Genomic DNA, 13,500 nt, shown 5'->3' with positions numbered 1-13,500 from the left:
GCTTAGTTGCTCCGCAGCATGTGGGATCTTCCCAGACCGGGGCTCGAACCCTTGTCCCCTGCATTGGCAGGTGGATTCTTAACCACTGTGCCACCAGGGAAGCCCCTACATTTAATTTTTGAGCCACTTTTTACCACCAAACTTCATAAACCTTTTCAAATCAGGTTAAAAGCATATTAAATCTTCCCAGTTCTGGGTCTCCCTCCCAAGAGGTAACAATTTACCAGTTTTCATAGGTATCCTTCCAAAGTTTGTACAATGAACTCACATCAATATATTTAAACAGGAGAGTAAGTTTAACAGGAGTAGTGAAGCTCTCATATGTAAAAAGCTTCAAGTAGTAAGTTCTGTTAGAGAACCTGCCTTTTCCCCTCAGTAAGTCAGGGAACTATATCGACCCCACTGTCTAACAGCTAACTTCTGGTGTCCTCATGGGAAGAGTCCATTGTTTACCTTTGTAATTTGTTCGGGTCAGTACACTCCATTCCCCTATGGGTGAGGCCACAAGACCACTGAGGTGTGGATAGTGACAACCCACTGCCTCAAAAACTGACACTGTGTACCAGCTACTTCCCGTAGAGGGACAGTAGTGGGAAGATGAACAAAATGTGAGAATATCCCTCCTCACCTATTCTTAGGGCCTCCCTTGGTTAAGGGCATAGACACTTGAGTCCTCTAGACCAACCTTCAAACCCCAATCATGTTTAATAAAGAGGTAACTTTGGGAGGGCTCTTTTTTTTAAAAAAAAATCTTTATTGGGATGTAATTGATACACAAAAATCTGCACGTATTTAAGGTACACAGTCTGAATTTGGACACAGAAACCTGTGAAACCATCACCACAATAAAGCTAATAAATATACTCATCACCTCCAAAAGCTTCCTTGTGCTTCTCTTTTTTTTTGTGGTAAGAACATTTAACATAAATCTGCCCACTTAAATTTTTAAATGCATAATGTATTGTTGACTATGTACGGTATACTGTACAGCAGATCTCTAGAAAGTACTTATCTTTTTAAAAATTTTATTTATTTATTTATGGCTGCATTGGGTCTTCGTTGCTGCATGCCGGCTTTCTCTAGTTGTGAGCTCACGGGCTGTAGAGCGCAGGCTCAGTAGTTGTGGCGCATGGGCTTCGTTGCTCCGCGGCATGTGGGATCTTCCTGGACCAGGGCTCGAACCCGTGTCCCCTGCATCGGTAGGCAGATTCTTAACCATTGCGCCACCAGTGAAGCCCCTAGAATGTACTCACCTTGCATGAATGTAAACTTTTAAAAAAAGTTTTATTGGAGTAGAGTTGATTTACAGTGTTGTGTTAGTTTCAGGTGTATAGCATAGTGATTCAGTTATACGTATACATATATTCATTCTTTTTCATATTCTTTTCTCATATAGGTTATCACAGAATGTTGGGTAGGGTTCTTTGTGCTATACAGTAGGTCCTTGTTGGTTATCTATTTTATATATAGTAGTGTGTGTATGTTAATCCCAAGCTCCTAATTTATCCCTCCCCCCACATTTCCCCTTTGGTAACCATAAGTTTGTTTTCAAAATCTGAGTCTGTTTCTGTTTTGTAAGTAAGTTCATTTACATCATTTTTAAAATTAGATTGCACATATGAGCGATATCATATGATATTTGTCTTTCTCTGTCTGACTTCACTTAGTATAAAAATCTCTAGGTCCATCCATGTTGCTGCAAATGGTATTATTTCATTTTTTTTATGGCTGAGTAATATTCCATTGTATATATGTACCACATCTTCTTTATCCATTCCTCTGTCGATGGACATTTAGCTTGTTTCCATATCTTGGCTATTGTAAGCAGTGAGGCAGTGAACATTGCGGTGCATGTATCTTTTCAAATTATGGTTTTCTCTGGATATACACCCAGGAGTGGGATTGCTGGATCATATGGTAGCTCTATTTTTCATTTTTTAAGGAACATCCATACTGTGCTCCATAGTGGTTGTACCAATTTACATTCCCACCAACAGTGTAGGAGGGTTCCCTTTTCTCCACACCCTCTCCAGCATTTATTGTTTGTAGATTTTTTCATGATGGCCATTCTGACCAGTGTGAGGTGGTACTTCGTTGTGGTTTTGATTTGCATTTCTCTGATAATTAGTGATGTTGAGAGTCTTTTCATGTGCTTTTGGGGCATCTGTATGTCTTCTTGGAGAAATGTCTGTTTAGGTCTTCTGCCCACTTTTTGATTGGGTTGTTTGTTTTTTGATGTAGAGCTGCACTAAACAGGCTCACTATTTTAAATGTCTGGAAATAAAGCTATGTCAAAAAAAACACAACCCTTCCAAATCACACCTTCAAAATGTAACTACAGTTAATATTTAATTGGTTTCCTAAACATCAATTAGGTGACTTCTAAGTAAAAATTGTTACTAGAGTGTTCAAGTTTAGAAGTAAACTAAAGTGAAGAAATTATATGACAGATCTTTTTAAAAAAATGATGAACAGTTTGGTCCTTAAAATCCCCTTCTACTATTGAAGAGAAAATTTATTAAGTTCATTGAACTTTATGTTTTTTCTTTATGTTTTTTCTAGCTTTATTGAGGCATAACTGACAAATCAAAAATCTTTAAGGTGTACAACGTGATGATTTGATACATGTATACATTGTGGAACGATTACATATCAAACTATATATTTTCTTGATTAAACATTATAGTATGGATTCACTTCTGGCTATGAAAGATGTGTCATGTTTTTCCTTTGCCTCCTTCACATTGCTTATGTAGAATCTATATTGTCAAGAAATAAAATATTGGCTCTTGACGGCAATTGTAAATATCTCCTCGGTTGAGCTCATTTCCATATCCCAGTTCCTGCAGTGTTGAATATTCCTATGACTTCATGGATGCTGGATTCCTTGATTTAACTTTGTTTGCCCAAATGATATTTCGACTAGACATAATACTCTTTAGTCATTCCTTTTAGTACTGTAGGAATTGCTTCCATGTCTTCTGGCATTAAATATTTCTGGAGGAATCTTAGGAAAGCATATTACAGGTTGTTTTCCTTTTTAAATTTATTTATTTATTTGTCTGGGCCAGGTCTTAGTTGCAGCGTGCAGGATCTTTATTTGCAGCATGCGGGATCTTTAGTTGTGGCATGTGGGATCTAGTTCCGGGACCAGGGATCCAACCCAGGCCCCCTGCATTGGGAGTGTGGAATCTTAACCACTGGGCCACTAGGGAAGCCCCTGTTTTCTTTCTTAATACATTTTGTTTCTGCAGAATCCAAAGGAAAAGAAATCCTTCCAAAAGTTGGAGACCTTCATAGAAGTGTATCACAGTGTTGATTATTTTCTTTTCAAAAATTTAATTTGTATTTACACATTTAGTCATTAATGACAAGGATTTTCTTCCCTAACATTTTCTGTTTATGCTATTTTGAAGAAATAAATTATCCTTGTCTTCCTGTACCTTTCTCTTCGATAGCTATTGTTTTCTCTAAATTCTTTGGACGTTTTCTTCTATAGTCAATGCATTTATCTCTAGCCTTTTAAACTTGGTAGCCATTTAACTATCAACCATGTCCCTATTTCTAATATTAAAGCTGTATTAGTGTGCTCTTGGTCACCAATTTCCCTAGTTCTGCAATATCCCATTTCAATTCAGGTCACTATGTTTATTTTATATTTTAGATCTTTATAAATTATGTTGTATGTTGTTTGAAGAAATGGTGGAAAGCTTTTTTCCTTGAGTGCTTCTCTTAATTATGTTTTCATTATGTTTGTGTTACAGAGTTGTCCTGTCATTTGTCTTTTTGTTTCTTTGGGGTTTCTTCCCTTAGACACATCTTTTATCTATTTATTTTTTATTGTGGTAAGACAGTTCACATAGATCTTCCCTCAACAAAATTTTATTTATCTATTTGGCTGCACTGGGTCTTATGCGACATGTGGGGGCATGCAGGATCTAGTTCCCTGACCAGGGGTTGAACCTGGGCCCCCTGCGTTGGGAGGGCAGAATCTTAACAGTTGGACCACCAGGGAAGTCCCTACCCTCAACAAAATTTTAAATGTGTAATACAGTATTATTAACTATAGGCACTATGTTTTATAGCAAATTTCTAGAACTCGTTTTTTTGTTTTTGTTTTTGTTTGTTTGTTTTTGCAGTACGCGGGCCTCTCACTGCCGTGGCCTCTCCTGTCGCAGAGCAACAGGCTCCGGACGCACAGGCCCAGTGGCCATGGCTCACGGGCCCAGCCACTCCATGGCATGTGGGATCCTCCCGGACTGGGGCACGAACCCGCGTCCCCTGCATCGGCAGGTGGACTCTCAACCACTGCGCCACCAGGGAAGACCACTCGGTTTTTTAAAAATAAATTTATTTATTTATTTATTTTTGGCTGCTACTCTTCATTGCGGTGCACGGGCTTCTCATTGCGGTGGCTTCTCTTGTTGCAGAGCACGGGCTCTAGGTACACGGGCTTCAGTAGTTGTGGCTTGCGGGCTCTAGAGCACAGGTTCTGTAGTTGTGGCACATGGGCTTGGCTGCTCCGTGGCATGTGGGATCATCCCAGACCAGGGCTCGAACCCATGTCCCTGCATTGGTAGGTGGATTCTTAACCACTGTGCCACCAGGGAAGTCCCTGGAACTTACTCATTTTTAATTGAAGTATAGTTTATGTGCAATATTGTATGCTACAGGTGTACAATATAGTGATTCACAATTTTTAAAGTTTATACTCCATTTATAGTTATTGTAAAACATTGGCTATATTCGCAGTGGGGTGTATGCATATCCTGTGGCTTATTTTATATCAAATAGTTTGTACCTCTTAGTCTTCCACCCCTATACTGTCCCTACTGCTTCCCTCTGCCCACTGGTGATCACTAATTTGTTCTCTATATCTGTGAGTCTGCTGCTTTCTTGTTATATTCACTAGTTTGTTGTATTTTTTAGGTTCCACATATAAGCGATATCATACAGTATTTGTCTTTTTCTGTGACTTATTTCACTTAGCAAAATGCCCTCCAAGTCCATCCATGTTGCTGCAAATGGCAAAATTTTATTCTTTTTTATGGCTGAGTGGTATTCCATTGTGTACATATCAACCACATCTTCTTTCTTTATCCGTTCATCAGTTGATGGGCACTTAGGCTGTGCTTCCATATCTTGGCAATTGTAAATAGTGGTGCTATCAACATTGGGGTGCATGTATCTTTTTGAACTTAGTGTTTTTGTTTTTTGGGGGTTATATATTGCTGGGTCATATGGTAGTTCTATTTTCATTTTTTTGAGAAATTTCCATTCTGTTTCCCACAGTGGCTGCACTAATTTACATTCCCACCAACAGCATAGAGGGGTTCCCTTTTCTCCACATCCTCGTCAGCATTTGTTATTTGTGTGGGTTTTGTTTTTGTTTTGTTTTGTTTTTATGATAGCCATTCTGACAAGTGTGAGGTGATAACTCATTGTGGGTTTGATTTGCATTTCCCTGATGATTAGCGATATTGAACATCTTTTCATTTGCCTGTTGGCCATCTGCATTTCCTCTTTGGAAAAATATCTGTTCAGTTTTTCTGCCCATTTTTTAATTGGGTTTGATTTTTTTTTGATGTTGAGTTGTATGAGCTGTTTATATATATGTTGGATATTAACCCCTTTGGGTCATATCATTTGCAAATATTTTCTCCCATTCAGCAGGTTGTCTTTTCATTTTGTCAGTAGTTTCCTTTGTTGTGCAAATGCTTTTAAATTTAATTAGTTACCGTTTGTTTATTTTTGCTTTTATATCCTTTGCTATCGAAAATGAATCCAAAAAAATATTGCTATAACATATGTCAAAGAGTGTTCTGCCTATGTTTTCCTCTAGCATTTTTATGGTATCCAGTCTTACATATAGGTTTTGAATTTATTTTTGTGTATGGTATTAGAGACTGTTCTAATTACATTCTTTTCCATGCAGCTGTCCAATTTTCCCAGCACCACTTGTTGAAGAGACTGTCTTTCCTCCATTGTGTATATTGCCTCTTTTGTCATAGATTAATTGACCATAAGTGTGTGGTTTTATTTCTGGGATCTCTATTCTGTTCTATTATCTGTGTGTCTGTTTTTGTGCCAGTACCATGCTATTTTGATTTTTTTAGCTTTGTAGTATAGTTAGAAGTCAGGGAATGTGATTCCTCCCGATCTGTTCTTCTTACTTAAGATCTTTTTGGTTACTTGGGGTTTTTTGTGTTTCCATACAAATTTTTTAAAATTTATTTATTTAATTTATTTATTTTTGGCTGCGTTGAGTCTTTGTTGCTGCATCCGGGCTTTCTATAGTTGCGGCGAGTGGGGGCTACTCTTCATTGTGGTGCATGGGCTTCTCATTGTGGTGGCTTCTCTTCTGGAGCACGGGCTCTAGGCACACGGGCTTCAGTAGTTGTGGCATGTGGGTTCAGTAGTTGTGGCTTGTGGGTTCTAGAGCGCAGGGTCAGTAGTTGTGGTGCACTGGCTTAGTTGCTCCACAGCATGTGGGATCTTCCTGGACCAGGTATCAAACCCGTGTCCCCTGTATTGGCAGGCTGATCCATAACTGCTGTGTCACCAGGGAAGCCCCACCCTATCTTCTTTATCCATTCATCTGTTGATGGACATTTAGGTTGTTTCCATGTCTTGGCTATTGTGAATAGTGTGCTATGAACATAGGGCTGCATGTATCTTTTTGAATTGCAGTTTTGTCCAGATATATGCCCAGGAGTGGGATTGTAAGATCATATGGTAACTCTATTTTTAGTTTTTTGAGAAACCTCCATACTGTTTTCCATAGTGGCTGCACTAACTTACATTCCCACCAACAGTGTAGGAGGGTTCCATTTTTTCCACACCCTCTCCAGCATTTGTTATTTGTAGACTTCTTAATGATGGCCATCCTGACCAGTGTGAGGTGATACCTCATTGTATTCAATTGTTTTGATTTGCATTTCTCTAATAGTTAGTGATGCTGAGCATCTTTTCATATGACTGTTGGCCATCTGTATGTCATCTTTGGAGAAATGTCTATTTAGGTTTTCTGTCCATTTTTTGATTGGGTGAGTTTTTGTTGCTGAGTTGGATGAGCTGTTTGTACAATATAGTTTGGAAATTAAGCCCTTGCTGGTCGCATCACTTGCAAATATTTTCTCCCATTCCATAGGTTGTTTTCATTTTGTTTATGGTTTCCTTTGCTGTGCAAAGACTTGTAAGTTTGATTAGGTCTCATTTATTTACTTTTGTTTCTATTTCTATTGCCTTGGGAGACTGACCTGAGAAAACATCAGTATGATTTATGCCAGAGAATGTTTTGTCTGTGTTCTCTTCTAGGAGTTTTATGGTGTCATGTCTTACGTTTAAGTCTTTAAGCCATTTTGATTTTATTTTTCTGTATGATGTGAGGGTATGTTCTAACTTCATTTATTTACATGTGGCTGTCCAGCTTTCCCAATGCCTCTTGCTGAAGAGACTGTCTTTTCCCCATTGTATATTCTTGCCTCCTTTGTAGAAGGTTAATTATAGGTGTGTGGGTTTATTTCTGGGCTTTCTATCGGTTCTGTTGATCCATATGTCTGTTTTTGTGCCAATACCATGCCATTTTGATTATCGTAGCTTTGTAGAATTGTCTGCAGTCTGGGAGGGTTATGCCTCCAGCTTTGTTCCTTTTCCTCAGGATTGCTTTGGCAATTCTGGGTCTTTTATGGTTGCACATAAATTTTAGGATTATTTGTTCTAGTTATGTGAAAAATGTCATGGGTAATTTGATAGGGATCACATTAAATCTGTAGATTGCTTTGGGTAGTATGGCCATTTAAATGACATTAATTATTTCAATCCAAGAGCATGGGATGTCTTTCCATTTCTTTGAATCATCTTCAGTTTTCTTTATCAATGTTTTATAGTTCTCAACATGTAAGTCTTTAACCTCCTTGGTCAGGTTTATTGCTAAGTTTTGTTTTATTTTGTTTTGGTTTGATTTTAAAAGGTACCATTTGTTTTGTTTGTTTGTTTGTTTACATTCCCTATCTAATACTTCATTGTTAGTGTAAAGAAATGCAACCAATATCTGTATGTTAATCCTGTATCCTGCTAGCTTGCTGAATTTATAGTTATCGTAGGTTTTGTGTGGAGTCTTTAAGGTTTTCTATATGTAGTATCATGTCATCTACGTGTAATGACAATTTAACCCCTTCCCTTCCTATATGGATACTTTCATTTCTTTTTTTTTCTTTTGTCTTATTGCTGTGGCTAGGATTTCTGATACTATATTGAATAGAAGTGGTGAGAGAGGGCATCCTTTTCTTGTTCCAGATTTTAGCAGGAATGCTTTCATCTTTTTACCATTGATTATTATATTGGCTGTGGGTTTGTCATAAATAGCTTTTATTACATTGAGATATATTCCCTCTGTACCCACTTCAGTAAGAGTTTTTATCATGAATGGATGTTGAATTTTATCAAATGCTTTTTCTGCATCTGTTGAGATGATCATGTGGTTTTTGTCTTTTGTTGAATGTGGTGTATCACATTCATTGATTTCTGTATGTTGAACTATCCTTGTGACCCTGGGATGAATCCAAGTTGATTGTGGTATATGATCTTTTTTATGTGTTGTTGGATTCGGTTTGCTAATATTTTGTCAAGAATCTTTGCATCTATATTCATCAAAGTTATTGATCTGTAATTTTATTTTTTGGTGGCATCTTTGTCTGGTTTTGGTATCAGGGTGATGGTGGCTTCATAGAATGTCTTTGGGGGTGTTCCCTCCTCAATCTTTTGGAAGAGTTTGAGAAGGATCAGTGTAAGTTCTTCTTTATATGTTTGGTAGAATTCAGCTGTGAAGCCATCTGGTTCTGGAATTTTGTAGGGAGTTTTTGTTTTGTTTTGTTTTGTTTTTGTTTTTTTTTTTGCTGTACGTGGGCCTCTCACTGTTGTGGCCTCTCCTGTTGCAGAGCACAGGCTCCGGACGCGTAGGCTCAGCGGCCATGGCTCACGGGCCTAGCCGCTCCGCGGCACGTGGGATCCTCCCGGACCGGGGCACGAACCCATGTCCCCTGCATTGGCAGGAGGACTCTCAACCACTGCGCCACCAGGGAAGCCCCTGTAGGGAGTTTTTAAAATTATTATTACAAGTTCTATTTCACTTCTAGTGATTGGTCTTTTCAAATTATCTATTACTTTTTGATTCAATTTTGGTGGGCTGTATGTTTCTAGAAACTTGTCCATTTTAGGTTGGCGAATTTGTTTGTGTATAATTGTTCATAATATTTACTTACTTTTTTTTGTATTTCTGTGGTATTGGTTGTTTCTCCTTTTCCATTTCTTTTTTCTTTTGGCTGCGTTGGGTCTTCGGTGCTGCGTGTGGGATTTCTCTAGTTGCAGCAAGTGGAGGCTACTCTTCATTGCGGAGTGTGGGCTTCTCATTTGCAGTGGCTTCTCTTGTTGCGGAGCATGGGCTCTAGATGCATGGGCTTCAGTAGTTGCAGCACATGGGCCCTAGAGCACAGGGGCTTCAGTAGTTATGGCGTGTGAGCTTGGTAGTTGCGGCACACAGGTTCTAGGACATGGGGGCTTCAGTAGTTGTGGCTTGTGGGTTCAGTAGTTGTGGCTCACAGGCTCTAGAGCACAGGCTTAGTAGTTGTGGCACACAGGCTTAGTTGCTCTGCGGCATGTGGGATCTTCCTGGACCAGGGATCAAACCCGTGTCCCCTGCATTGGCAGGTGGATTGATAACCAATGCACCACGAGGGAAGTCCCCTTTCATTTCTTATTTTGTTTATTTGGGTTCTCTCTTTTCTTCTTGGTGAGTCTGGTCAGAGGTTTGTCAATTCTTTTACCCTTTCAAGAAACCAGCTCTTGGTTTTATTGATATTTTCTATGTTTTTTTAAATCTGTATTTTATTTATTTCCCCTCTGATGTTTATTATTTCCTCCCGTCTGCTAACTTTAGGTTTTGTTTCTTCTTCTTTTTCTTGTTCTTCAAGGTTGTAGTTTAGGTTGTTTGATATTTTTCTTGTTTTTTGAGGAAGGCCTGTATTGCTGTGAACTTCCCTCTAAGCACTGCTTTGCTGCATCCCGTAGATTTTGTGTGGTTGTTTTCATTGTCATTTATCTGAAGGTATTTTTAAATTTCCTCTTTGATTTCATCATTGACCCATTGATTAGTTTAGAAGCTTGTTGTTTAGTCTCCTTGTAATCATTTTTTTTCTCATTTCTTTTTCTGTGGTTGATTTCTAGTTTCATTCCATTGTGGTCAGAAAAGATGCTTGAAATAATTTCTGTACCCTTTAATTGGTTGAGGCTTGTTTTGTGCCCTAGTATGTGGTCAATCCTAGAGCTTGTTCCACGTGTACTTGAAAAGAATATGTATTCTGGTTGTGGGTTTTTTTTTGATGTAATGTCCTGAAAATATCAATTAAGTCTTAACTGTTGTATCATTTAGGATCTCTGTCTAGGAGACTTACTTTCTGTCTAGGAGATCAGTCTGTTGATGTGAATCAGTCTGTTGATGTGAATGTGATGTGAATTAAGGTCTCCTACTATTATGGTGTTCCCTTCAGTTTCTCCCTTTTTGTCTGTTAGTATTTTGTGTAGTTGGGTGCTCCTATATTAGGTGCATATATGTCGATGGGTGTAATATCCCCTTCTTGTATTGATCGTTTTATCACTATATAGTGTCCTTCTTTATCTTTCTTTATGGCGTTTGTTTTATTTATTTATTTATATTATTAATTTTATTTTTAGTTATTTATTTTAACTTTTTATTGGAGTATAATTGTTTTACAACGGTGTGTTAGTTTCTGCTTTATAACAAAGTGAATCAGTTATACATATACATATATCACCATATCTCTTCCCTCTTGCATCTCACTCCCTCCCACCCTCCCTATCCCACCCTTATAGCTGGGCACAAAGCACCGAGCTGATCTCCCTGTGCTATGTGACTGCTTCCCACTAGCTATCTATTTTACATTTGGTAGTGTATATATGTCCATATATACACTACCACTCTCTAACGTTGTCCCAGCTTACCCTTCCCCCTCCCCATGTCCTCAAGTCCATTCTCTAGTAGGTCTGCATCTTTATTCCCATCATGCCCCTAGGTTCTTCATGACCTTTTTTTTTTTTTTTAGATTCCATATATATGTGTTAGCATACGGTATTTGTTTTTCTTTTTCTGACCTACTTCACTCTGACAGACTCTAGGTCCATCCACCTCACTACAAATAACTCAATTTCGTTTCTTTTAATGGCTGAGTAATATTCCATTGTACATATGTGCCACATCTTTATCCATTCATCTGTCGATGGACACTTAGGTTGCTTCCATGCCCTGGCTATTGTAAATAGAGCTGCAATGAACATTGTGGTACATGACTCTTTTTGAATTATGGTTTTCTCAGGGTATTTGCCCAGTAGTGGGATTGCTGGGTCATATGGCAGTTCCACTTTTAGATTTTTAAGGAACCTCCATACTGTTCTCCATAGTGGCTGTATCAATTTACATTCATACCAGCAGTGCAAGAGGGTTCCCTTTTGTACGCACCCACTCCAGCATTTATTGTTTGTAGATTTTTTGATGATAGACATTCTGACCTGTATGAGATGATATCACATTGTAATTTTGATTTGCATTTCTCTAATGATTAATGATATTGAGCATCCTTTCATGTGTTTGTTGGCAATCTGTATATCTTCTTTGGAGAAATGTCTATTTAGGTCTTCTGCCCATTTTTGGATTGGGTTGTTTGTTTTTTTGATATTGAGCTGCATGAGCTGCTTGTAAATTTTGGAGATTAATCCTTTGTCAGTTGCTTTTTTTGCAAATATTTCCTCCCATTCTGAGGGTTGTCTTTTTTGTCTTGTTTATGGTTTCCTTTGCTGTGCAAAAGCTTTTAAGTTTCATTAGGTCCCATTTGTTTATTTTTGTTTTTATTTCCATTTCTCTAGGAAGTGGGTCAAAAAGGATCTTGCTGTGATTTATGTCATAGAGTGTTCTGCCTATGTTTTCCTCTAAGAGTTTGATAGTATCTGGCCTTATATTTAGGTCTTTAATCCATATTGAGTTTATTTTTGTGTATGGTGCTAGGGAGTGTTCTAATTTCATCCTTTTACATGTAGCTGTCCAGTTTTCCCAGCACCACTTATTGAAGAGGCTGTCTTTTCTTCATTATATATTCTTGCCTCCTTTATCAAAGATAAGGTCACCATAAGTGTGTGGGTTTATCTCTTGGCTTTCTATCCTGTTCCATTTATCTATATTTCTGTTTTTGTGCCAGTACCATACTGTCTTGATTACTGTAGCTTTGTGGTATAGTGTGAAGTCGGGGAGCCTGATTTCTCCAGCTCCGTTTTTCTTTCACAAGATTGCTTTGGCTATTCAGGGTCTTTTGTGTTTCCATACAAATTGTGAAATTTTTTTTTCTAGTTCTGTGAAAAATTCCTGTGGTAGTTTGATACAGATTGCATTGAATCTGTAGATTGCTTTGGGTAGCATAGTCATTTTCACAATGTTGATTCTTCCAATCCAAGAACATGGTATATCTCTCCATCTATTTGTATCATCTTTAATTTCTTTCATCAGTGTCTTATAATTTTCTGCATACAGGTCTTTTGTCTCCTTAGGCATGTTTACTCCTAGGTTTTTTATTCCTTTTGTTGCAAAGATAAATGGGAGTGTTTTCTTAATTTCACATTCAGATTCTTCATAATTAGTGTATAGGAATGCAAGAGATTTCTATGCGTTAATTTTGTATCCTGCTACCTTACCAAATTTATTGATTAGCTCTCGTAGTTTTCTGGTAGCATCTTTAGGATTCTCTATGTAGAGTATCATGTCATCTGCAAACAGTGACAGCTTTACTTCTTCTTTTCCGATTTGGATTCCTTTTATTTCTCTTTCTTCTCTGATTGCTGTGGCTGAAACTCCAAAACTATGTTGAATAATAGTGGTGAGCGTGGACAACCTTGTCTTGTTCCTGATCTTAGTGGAAATGGTTTCAGTTTTTCACCATTGAGGACGATATTGGCTGTGGGTTTGTCATATATGGCCTTTATTATGTTGAGGTAAGTTCCCTCTATGCCTGCTTTCTGGAGGGTGTTTTTCATAAACGTGTGTTGAATTTTGTTGAAAGCTTTGTCGAAAACTTTGCATCTATTGAGATGATCATATGGTTTTTCTCCTTCAGTTTGTTAATATGGTGTATCACGTTGATTGATTTGCGTATATTGAAGAATTCTTGCCTTCCTGGAATAAACCCCACTGGATCATGGTGTATGATCTGTTTAATGTGCTGTTGGATTCTGTTTGCTAGTATTTTGTTGAGGATTTTTGCATCTATGTTCATCAGTGATATTGGTCTGTAGTTTTCTTTTTTTGTGACTCAGAAGAAAAGGGAGGAAAAAAAAGAAAGAAAAAATAAAATAAAGATATTAAAATAAAAAAATATATTATTAAAATAAAAACAGTAATAATAGGAAAAAGAGAGCAACAAAACCAATAAATAAATCCAC

This window comes from Delphinapterus leucas, chromosome 20, assembly GCF_059928025.1.
Source record: "Delphinapterus leucas isolate spDelLeu-1000000601 "Yukka" chromosome 20, BTC_Dleu_Yukka2, whole genome shotgun sequence".
In the NCBI taxonomy this organism is placed as follows: domain Eukaryota; kingdom Metazoa; phylum Chordata; class Mammalia; order Artiodactyla; family Monodontidae; genus Delphinapterus; species Delphinapterus leucas.
Note: the sequence above shows the minus strand (reverse complement) of the source record.